General features: G+C 37.6%; 1 long non-coding RNA gene across 1 annotated transcript in view; it reads right to left on the reverse strand.

The window, feature by feature from the left end:
• LOC309667925 overlaps nt 1–9290 on the reverse strand; it is a 443411-nt gene extending 434121 nt beyond the window's left edge. Inside the window, exon 1 of the long non-coding RNA XR_014268001.1 lies at nt 6906–9290. This is a non-coding gene — a long non-coding RNA (uncharacterized lncRNA). The remainder of the gene's footprint in view (nt 1–6905) is intronic.
• Between the last annotated feature and the right edge of the window lie 1162 nt (nt 9291–10452).

The raw sequence follows: 10452 nt of genomic DNA on the forward strand, positions 1-10452 counted from the left end.
GAACCACTGGGGATGTGAAATTAGATGGTTTATTTTCTAAAACTCAATAGGTATTTTTACAGGGTCAAATAAAAAATAATCAGCTTTTGAAAAATAATACAAACAAAATAATTTCTAGTTGAAAAATCTCCCTACACCACCCATCTGTGCATTATTGGCTTTCCTCAGATTCAGTATGTCTGAATAGCCATTTGAATACTGAGGCCATACTGATAAAACTAAATTTCAAAAATTGTTGTGGAGCTACTTCTATGGCCTCAAAAATTATGTTGGTTTTTATGAGAGATATATTAATGAAGTAAGTGGCATAATCTTGCCTTCAGGAATTTATAATCCTTTTGAGGAGATGAGATTATACGTGGAAAACAAACAGATTTGTAACCAATGAGGCCCCAAGTGGGAATAGACTCCAATCCTAGTCAAGAGCAATGGGAGAAAAGGGCCAGCTTCACAAAAGGAAAGAATCAACTTTGACTTATGGCTTTGGAATGTGCTTCAGAGAGGCCAATGGGACAGAGAGCAATGGAGCAGAAGTAAAGCAGCCCTTCCAAGAGCCATAGCTGGAGAGGACTGGGAAGAGAAAGAAACAGATTTCAGTCAGCCTCCCTATCTGCATGTTCCCCATTCACAGATTCAACCAACTGGGGATTGAAAGTATTCAAAAAAAATTCCAGAAGGTTCTAAAAAACAAAACTTAAATTTGCCACCCACCAGCAACTATTTACATAGCATTTACATTTCATTAGGTATTATAAGTAATCTAGAGATGATTTAAAGTATATGGGAGGATGTGCATATGTTATATGCACATATCATTTTATATAAGGAACTTTAGTATCCACAGATTTAGGTATCCATGCAGGCCCTGGAACCAATCCCCTGTGGATACCCAGGGATGACTATATTGAGAGACAACCCAAAGCCAAGGGGAGGGAGGCATTTCTGGGCAGCCTGAGATTTTCCTCCAAGTGAGATGAAGCAATCGCATCATTGACTTTATAATATTTTATAGGTTCCTCTATTCATCACAGAGCATTATAATCACTTCGTTTATGTGACTTTTCCCAGTAAGACAATAAATTCCTTCAGGTCAGAGGCCAGGTCATATTCATCACTGGAGCAAACTGCACAACAATTGGGCAGAGCAGGTGCCTAATCAGTGGTCTTTTCACTGACGACAAGGACTAGAATGGCCAAGGGGGTTTTCCTAGCAGCCTGGGGAGAAGAAGGAGAATAACATGGTCACGGAAGGAGAGAGTCTGATAGGGTCTAGGGATCAGGTCAAGGTCTGAGTAGGTGAGTCTAAAATCTATGGGAGAGAAGACTGAGAAGAAAATTCCTGAAGGCTAGCTCAGGGTCCATTTCATTTTCTTCCCCTCTTCTCCCTTAAAATTGATGTTTCTGTCCAATTTCCTTCTTTAAGAGATAAAAGAAATGACTTTAAAATACAGCCTCTGTTGGACATCAGTCAGAGTTCTTCCAGCAAATATATTAAAGTCTCCATCCAAATAGACTAGCAGAAGTATTTGGAATTGCTGAATAGATCACTAATTATTTTCAATTCATGCCAAAATAGGAAAGGGAAAGAAGTGACTCATTTGTTATCTGACTATAAAGTCTCAATCCAAACCACAGTGATTAGTTAGGGCTGGTGTGTAAGGCCAAGGCCACTGGAACGAGACACCCTGCAATGCTCACCCAGTGATGCTGATACCTTCCTGGCTTCGTAAGGCCAAGCCCCTGCTAGTCGATTTAGCATCAGGCGTTGCTATCTGGAGTACACGGATGCCCAGTTGTCTGGCACAGCCCTAAGGCTCTGCCCACGTGGGTGCTGCCTTCTTATTTCACGAGCTGGCAACTTTGCAAGGCAGACCATGTACAGTTCTCCTCTTCCAAAACCTAAGAAAAGCTATGTTCCTCTTGTCAGTGATAGTTTAAAAAAATGTAAATCAACTACCTTGATAGTTACCAAAAACATGCATTAGTTAGTATAGGTCTTCAGGAAGATAAAGAGATAGAATGAGTTATGTAGAGGCAAAGACTTAATCAAATAATGGTAAAGCATACATTAAGAAGATATTTAGATGGCAGACTCATTCATTCAATGCTTAGACTTTTAAATTACATGTTTTCCCTTGAATCACAGCCAGCCTCCTGCGCCTTTCTGAATTATTGCGACAACCATCTGTTGACTTGTCTGTCTCTCTTCCTAGACTACAAGCTAACCCATGGCAGGGGTGCAATCTTATCCACTGCCTCTTGTAGACTCATAATGGACACTCCAAAACTGTTGCTGATAGAATGATGACTGGATCCTCCCCACGAGGAGTTTATAAAATGGCACTATAGGGGAATTGGTACAGAATATAAAATCTATAATATAAGGTAGAAAGTTACGAATTTTATAAAGGAAGTTAAAAACAAACTACAATGCTTCTCATTATTCACAACAACTACGTTCTATAAAGTCGCTGTGAACACTGAATTAGCAAATACTAAACTACGGCTCCCAGGAGAAATATAGGATTAGATCCCCGGAGCCTCAGATCATATTTTCATCAACTGAAATGCCATTTGCATTATATAGGTTTGTCAACTTCCTTGTAAAACAAGCCAGTCTCATCAGCATTGAAAATCTGCTTTTCCATTTTATCCTTTTCCTGTATAATACTTAGCATGAATTTTAAAAATTATTTTGCAGCTTCTTGATCTGCAGAACCTGCCTTGCCTGCAAGTTTAACATCTTTCATGCCATATCGCCTTTGGAATGTGTGAGCCAGCCAAGACAACACTAGCCAAGAAGGGTTTAATGTTTGCCTAACCCTAGGGGGACCATAGGGGACCATAAATCTCTTTGGCTTTCAGCCTCAAAACAGTGCCGTCCACTATGCTTTTCTTATAGGTCATCATCTCATTAATCCATAAATTTAGCTGCTTTTCTCTCTTTTCCATAACTTCATCACACACGGAGCCATTACTTTAGCACTTTCCAGAGCAGCCTCATGTACAGGTCAGTGAAATTCCCCTTCCTGTTTCTGGATGGACTGTATTGTTGATTCATTAACATTGAATTCATGGCCAACAGACTGTAACTCATGCCTGAACAGAGCCCATCTAACACACGGATTTTCCTTATAAGGTGCATCACAGCCTTCTTCCACGTAGGAACGCTAAGCAGCACGTCAGCACTAGGCTTGGGACCATTTTAAAGAGCGAAACTACTAACAAAAATGTGAGAAACGTGGTCTGAAACAAGAAGGCAGAGCATCTCCTTGTTTGACCTCAGCTGGGAAGTGCATGTCGAGCAATTAGAATTTTCCACCATTCCACACATGTCCCAAAATGACCTCGAAATCCCCACCAGTACTGGTTATGGGGTTAGAAATAAATGTGAGTGAGTAGGTGAATTCGCAAATATGGAATCCAAGGAGATCAGGAGCAACTCTACTGTGGGGATGAGGTCTGGAGGAGGCAAAGTTCTCTCATGAGCTTATTTTGAGAATCAAATGAGACAAACACATAAAGAACTCAGCACAATGCCTTATGTACAGTCAACTGTCAGTAAATTCTTATTCTTTGACTGATGAAATGAAGTCACTCTCAGAAAAGAGGTAACTTTTGAGCCCTGGAAAGATAGATAAGATATGGACATACATACATAAGAAGAGATTCCAGGCAGAGAGAACAGTATAAGCCAAGGCAAAGAGCCAGGGCATTAAAGAATGTGTATAGCGGAAATCAAATGGCCACACCTGCCTGAATCCTAAAGTATATAAAGGAACTTGGTAAGAAAGAATTTGTAAAGACAGTCTGGGAACAAATTACAGAGTTCCATAAGTCCCAGGCTGAGGGATCTGGAAATAATTCTACAGGCCAAAGAGCAGCCTAGGTATTCCTTGAACAGGAAAATAGTGATCAGAACTGAATTTCCAGAAGAATAAACTGGTGATGGTGTGTAAAATGAATGGTGGATGTGGGGGCAGAGACTCAGGAGACATTCAGAAAGTAAGAGCATCACTGATGGCAATAGTCATGTAGTTGTTTTATGATATTTAGAAAAATGTAATAGGAGTAAAAAAAAAAAAAAAAAAAAAAAAAAAAAAAAGAGGAAAGAGGACATGTATGTATCAAAATGTTTTCCCAAACTTCTTGATGAAAAAAATTACCAGAAGTTCTCATTAATGATACAGATTCCCAGGCCCCAACCCATACACTGCAAGACACAGTGGCCTGGGGAGCCATCTGTCTTCCAAGCACCTTCCATTATTCTTTCCATCAGGGAAGTTTCAGAAACACTGTCTTGAGAACAGCTCTCTGCTCTGGGTAGCTGAGCTGTGGTCCAGAGCAAACACTACCCCCCCCCCCCCACCGCCAATCCTAGATCTCATGTCCACAAGGATGGAAGTGAATAGGGACTATATACTGAGCTCCAGGCCTCACTACTGCTGCTTGTTTTGTCAAGCGAGTGTCTGGACCTTCCCAAACAAGCAAGCATGCCAACCACCAGGGAGCCCACCGCCCTGGGCCTGGTAGTGGTTTCATGAATAAATCAGCCTCAGAGAGGAATTTCATTAAAAATCAAAGACAACTGACCATATTAATTTGAAATAAGTTTTGTGCTTACTAAACTCTAAGGACAAACTCATTAATTTATAATTCTTTTTTAAATCCATCTTGCATAAATTTCTGAATAGTTGAGATGAACTCCAACTGCTAATTCCACAGCAGGAATATTAAGTATTTTCTATATTTACACTTAAGTAAACAGGTATGAAGAACGTAATTTGTTCAAAATTGATTTAGAGTCTACTAATAAACTGTGAAGATCTTTCTTATGATCTGTAACTTAGCCAATTATACAGACCACTAAAAGAACAAAAAGGAAGAGTTAAAAATTTCTATTTCTATTAGTAGATAATACATATGGTAAGAAGCCACTAGTATCCAATGCATTTATTTTATTTTATTTTGTTTATCATCTTTATTGGAGTATAATTGCTTTACAATGTTTTTACTTTCTGCTGTATAACAAAGTGAATCAGCTATATGTATACATATATACCCATACCGCTCCCTCTTGCATCTCCCTTCCACCCTCCCAATCCCACCGCTCTAGGTGGTCACAAAGCACCGAGCTGATCTCCCTCTGTGATGCAGCTGCTTCCCACTAGGTATCGATTTTACATTTGGGAGTGCATATATGTCAATGCTACTCTCTCACTTCATCCCAGCTTACCCTTCCCCCTCCCCGTGTCCTCAAGTCCATTCTCTACATCTGCATCTTTATTCCTGTCCTGCCCCTAGGTTCATCAGAACCACTTATTTTTTAAGATTCTATATATATGTGTGTTAGCATACGGTATTTGTTTTTCTCTTTCTGGCTTACTTCACTCTGTATGACACACTCTAGGTCCATCCACCTCACTACAAATAACTCAATTTCATTTCTTTTTATGGCTGAGTAATATTCCATTGTATATATGTGCCACAATCTTCTTTATCCATTCATCTGTCGATGAACAGTGCTACAATGAACACTGTGTAAATAGTGCTACAATGAACATTGTGGTACATGACCCTTTTTGAATTATGGTTTTCTCAGGGTATATGCCCAGTAGTGGGATTGCTGGGTCATATGGTAGTTCTATTATTAGTTTTTTAAGGAGCCTCCATACTGTTCTCCACAATGGCTGTATCAACTTACATTCCTACCAACAGTGCAAGAGGGTTCCATTTTCTCCACACCCTCTCCAGCATTTATTGTTTGTAGATTTTTTGATGATGGCCATTCTGACGGGTGTGAGGTGATACCGCATTGTAGTTTTGATTTGCATTTCTCTAATGATTAGTGATGTTGAGCATCCCTTCATGTGTTTGTTGGCAATCTGTATATCTTCTTTGGAGAAATGTCTATTTAGGTCTTCTGTCCATTATTAGATTGGGTTGTTTGTTTTTTTGATATTGAGCTTCATGAGCTGCTTGTATATTTTTGAGATTAATCCTTTGCCAGTTGCTTCATTTGCAAATATTTTCTCCCATTCTGAGGGTTGTCTTTTGGTCTTGTTTATGGTTTCCGTTGCTGTACAAAAGCTTTTAAGTTTCATTAGGTCCCGTTTGTTTATTTTTGTTTTTATTTATTTCTCTAGGAGGTGGGTAAAAAGGATCTTGCTGTGATTTATGTCATAGAGTGTTCTGTCTATGTTTTCCTCTAAGAGTTTGATAGTGTCTGGCCTTACATTTAGGTCTTTAATCCATTAGAGGGGTTATTTTAGTGTATGGTGTTAGGAAGTGTTCTAATTTCATTCATGTAGCTGTCCAGTTTTCCCAGCACTGCTTATTGAAGAGGCTGTCTTTTCTCCATTGTATATTCTGCCTCCTTTATCAAAGATAAGGTGACCATATGAGCATGGGTTTATCTCTGGGCTTTCTATCATGTTCCGTTGATCTATATTTCTGTTTTTCTGCCAGGACCATACGGTCTTGATTACTGTAGCTTTGTAGTATAGTCTGAAGTCAGGGAGACTGATTCCTCCAGCTCCATTTTTCTTTCTCAAGATTGCTTTGGCTATTCAGGGTCTCTGTGTTTACACACAAATTGTGAAATTTTTTGTTCTAGTTCTGTGAAAAATGCCATTGGTAGTGTAACAGGGATTGCATTGAATCTGTAGATTGCTTTGGGTAGTATAGTCATTTTCACAATGTTGATTTTTCCAATCCAAGAACATGGTATATCTCTCCATCTGTTAGTATCATCTTTAATTTCTTTCATCAGTGTCTTGTAGTTTTCTGCACACAGGTCTTTTGTCTCCTTAGGTAGGTTTATTCCTAGGTATTTTATTCTTTTTTTTTTTTTTTTTTTTTTTTGAGGTAATACCTCATTGTACTTTTTTTTTTTTTTCACACACACACACACTGTATTTTATTTTTACAAGAGATAAATAGACTGACACCAAGCATTGTACATGGATGACCACAACAAAAGCAACAATGATTGCCATTACCAAACATGAAACACACTCATACTATGTCATAATATTGACATTCAGTCCAGTAATCCTCCACTGTAACAGCTCCTTTACTTTGCAGTGAAAATTGATTTGTATATTCTTTGCCTCCGAGTCCTTGTGGGATTTTTTTTTTTTTAATTCAGACAGAAAGTCACAAAAATTATACTCATCCTCATCAGTTCACTCAGTCCCATGTAATTAATTGTTTTTTTTCATCTTGATCTTTTGTTAGCACTTTTATGAGTTCATCAGTTTTTCATCAGAGTTCTGAAAATGCTTATTCATTCAGTTCAGCAGTACAGTCAGTTACCAGAAACCTGTACATGTCAGAGTCTTTTCCATGAATTTCTTGAAGATGAAACCCTTTTATAGGAACATATTTGCAAAATCATCAGAGTACACCCAGAACTGTCTGTAAATGACAAAAGCCTTAAAAATGACCACGGTAAAAGATTTGATGAAAGTTCATAATAATGCAGTTGACAAGAAAATTAGTTATTTCTGAGATATACATTTTAAAGTAATAACTAGGATTATTACTTATAACATTATACCAGAACATATAAGATTTTTAGAAATTTCATGTAATGTCTGAAACATTTATATTAACATATTTCCATACATATTTCCATACAAATACAAATATAAGATTTTTAGAAATTTCATGTAATGTCTGAAACATTTATATTAACATATTTCCATACATATTTCCATACAAATACAAATATAAGATTTTTAGAAATTTCATGTCATGTCTGAAACATTTATATTAACATATTTCCATACAAATAACCCAATGAAAGTTTAGTATTAGTTGTTTTGTTTGCTTTTTTATACTGCAGGTTCTTATCAGGCATCAATTTTATACACATCAGTGTATACATGTCAATCCCAATCGCCCAATTCAGCACACCACCATCCCCACCTCACCACAGTTTTCCCCCCTTGGTGTCCATATGTCCATTCTCTACATCTGTGTCTCAACTTCTGCCCTGCAAACTGGCTCATCTGTACCATTTTTCTAGGTTCCACATACATGCATTAATATATGATATTTGTTTTTCTCTTTCTGACTTACTTCACTCTGTATGACAGTCTCTAGATCCATCCACGTCTCAACAAATGACTCAATTTAGTTCCTTTTTATGGCTGAGTAATATTCCATTGTATATATGTACCACATCTTCTTTATCCATTCGTCTGTTGATGGGCATTTAGGTTGCTTCCATGACCTGGCTATTGTAAATAGTGCTGCAATGAACATTCGGGTGCATGTGTCTTTTTGAATTATGGTTTTCTCTGGGTATATGCCCAGTAGTGGGATTGCTGGGTCATATGGTAATTCTATTTTTAGTTTTTTAAGGAACCTCCATATTGTTCTCCATAGTGGCTGTATCAATTTACATTCCCACCAACAGTGCAAGAGGGTTCCCTTTTCTCCACAACCTCTCCAGCATTTGTTGTTTGTAGATTTTCTGATGATGCCCATTCTAACAGGAGTGAGGTGATACCTCATTGTAGTTTTGATTTGCATTTCTCTAATAATTAGTGATGTTGAGCATCTTTTCATGTGCTTCGTGGCCGTCTGTATGTGTTCTTTGGAGAAATGTCTATTTAGGTCTTCTGCCCATTTTTGGATTGGGGTGATTGTTTCTTTGATATTGAGCTGAATGAGCTGTTTATATATTTTGGAGATTAATCCTTTGTCCGTTGATTCATTTGCAAATATTTTCTCCCATTCTGAGGGTTGTCTTTTCGTCTTGTTTATGGTTTCCTTTGCTGTGCAAAAGCTTTGAAGTTTCATTAGGTCCCACTTGTTTATTTTTGTTTTTAATTCCATTACTCTAGGAGGTGGATCAAAAAAGATCTTGCTGTGATTTATGTCAAAGAGTGTTCTTCCTATGTTTTCCTCTAAGAGTTTTATAGTGTCCAGTCTTATATTTAGGTCTCTAATCCATTTTGAGTTTATTTTTGTGTATGGTGTTAGGGAGTATTCTAATTTCATTCTTTTACATGTAGCTGTCCAGTTTTCCCAACACCACTTATTGAAGAGACAGTCTTTTCTCCATTGTATATCTTTGCCTCCTTTGTCATAGATTAGTTGACCATAGGTGCGTGGGTTAATCTCTGGGCTTTCTATCTTGTTCCATTGATCTATGTTTCTGTTTTTGTGCCAGTACCATATTGTCTTGATTACTGTAGCTTTGTAGTATAGTCTGAAGTCAGGGAGTCTGATTCCTCCAGCTCCATTTTTTTCCCTCAAGACTGCTTTGGCTATTCGGGGTCTTTTGTGTCTCCATACAAATATTAAGATGATTTGTTCTAGCTCCGTAAAAAAGACCATTGGTAATTTGATAGGGATTGCATTGAATCTGTAGATTGCTTTGGGTAGTATACTCATTTTCACAATGTTGATTCTTCCAATCCAAGAACATGGTATATCTCTCCATCTGTTGGTATCATCTTTAATTTCTTTCATCAGTGTCTTATAGTTTTCTGCATACAGGTCTTTTGTCTCCCTAGGTAGGTTTATTCCTAGGTATTTTATTCTTTTTGTTGCAATGGTAAATGGGAGTGCTTCCATAATTTCTCTTTCAGAGTTTTCATCATTAGTGTATAGGAATGCAAGAGATTTCTGTGCATTAATTTTGTATCCTGCAACTTTACCATATTCATTAATTAGTTCTAGCAGTTTTCTGGTGGCAGTTTTAGGATTCTCTATGTATAGTATCATGTCATCCACAAACAGTGACAGTTTTCCTTCCTCTTTTCCAATTTGTATTCCTTTTATTTCTTTTTCTTCTCTGATTGCCGTGGCTAGGACTTCCAGAACTATGTTGAATAATAGTGGTGAGAGTGGACATCCTTGTCTCGTTCCTGATCTTAGAGGAAATGCTTTCAGTTTTTCACCATTGAGAATGATGTTTGCTGTGGGTTTGTCATATATGGCCTTTATTATGTTGAGGTAGGTTCCCTCTATGCCCACTTTCCAGAGAGTTTTTATTATAAATGGGTGTTGAATTTTGTCAAAAGCTTTTTCTGCATCTATTGAGATGATCATATGGTTTTTATTCTTCAATTTGTTAATATGGTGTATCACATTGATTGATTTGCGTATATTGAAGAATCCTTGCATCCCCGGGATAAATCCCACTTGATCGTGGTGTATGATCCTTTTAATGTGTTGTTGGATTCTGTTTGCTAGTATTTTGTTGAGGATTTTTGCATCTATATTCATCAGTGATATTGGTCTGTAATTTTCTTTTTTTGTAGTGTCTTTGTCTGGTTTTGGTATCAGGGTGATGGTGGCCTCATAGAATGAGTTTGGGAGTGTTCCTTCCTCTGCAATTTTTTGGAAGAGTTTGAGAAGGATGGGTGTTAGCTCTTCTCTAAATGTTTGATAGAATTCACCTGTGAAGCCATCTGGTCCTGGACTTTTGTTTGT

The sequence above is a fragment of the Balaenoptera physalus genome (genome assembly GCF_965194825.1).
Source record: "Balaenoptera physalus genome assembly, chromosome: 10".
Classification (NCBI taxonomy): domain Eukaryota; kingdom Metazoa; phylum Chordata; class Mammalia; order Artiodactyla; family Balaenopteridae; genus Balaenoptera; species Balaenoptera physalus.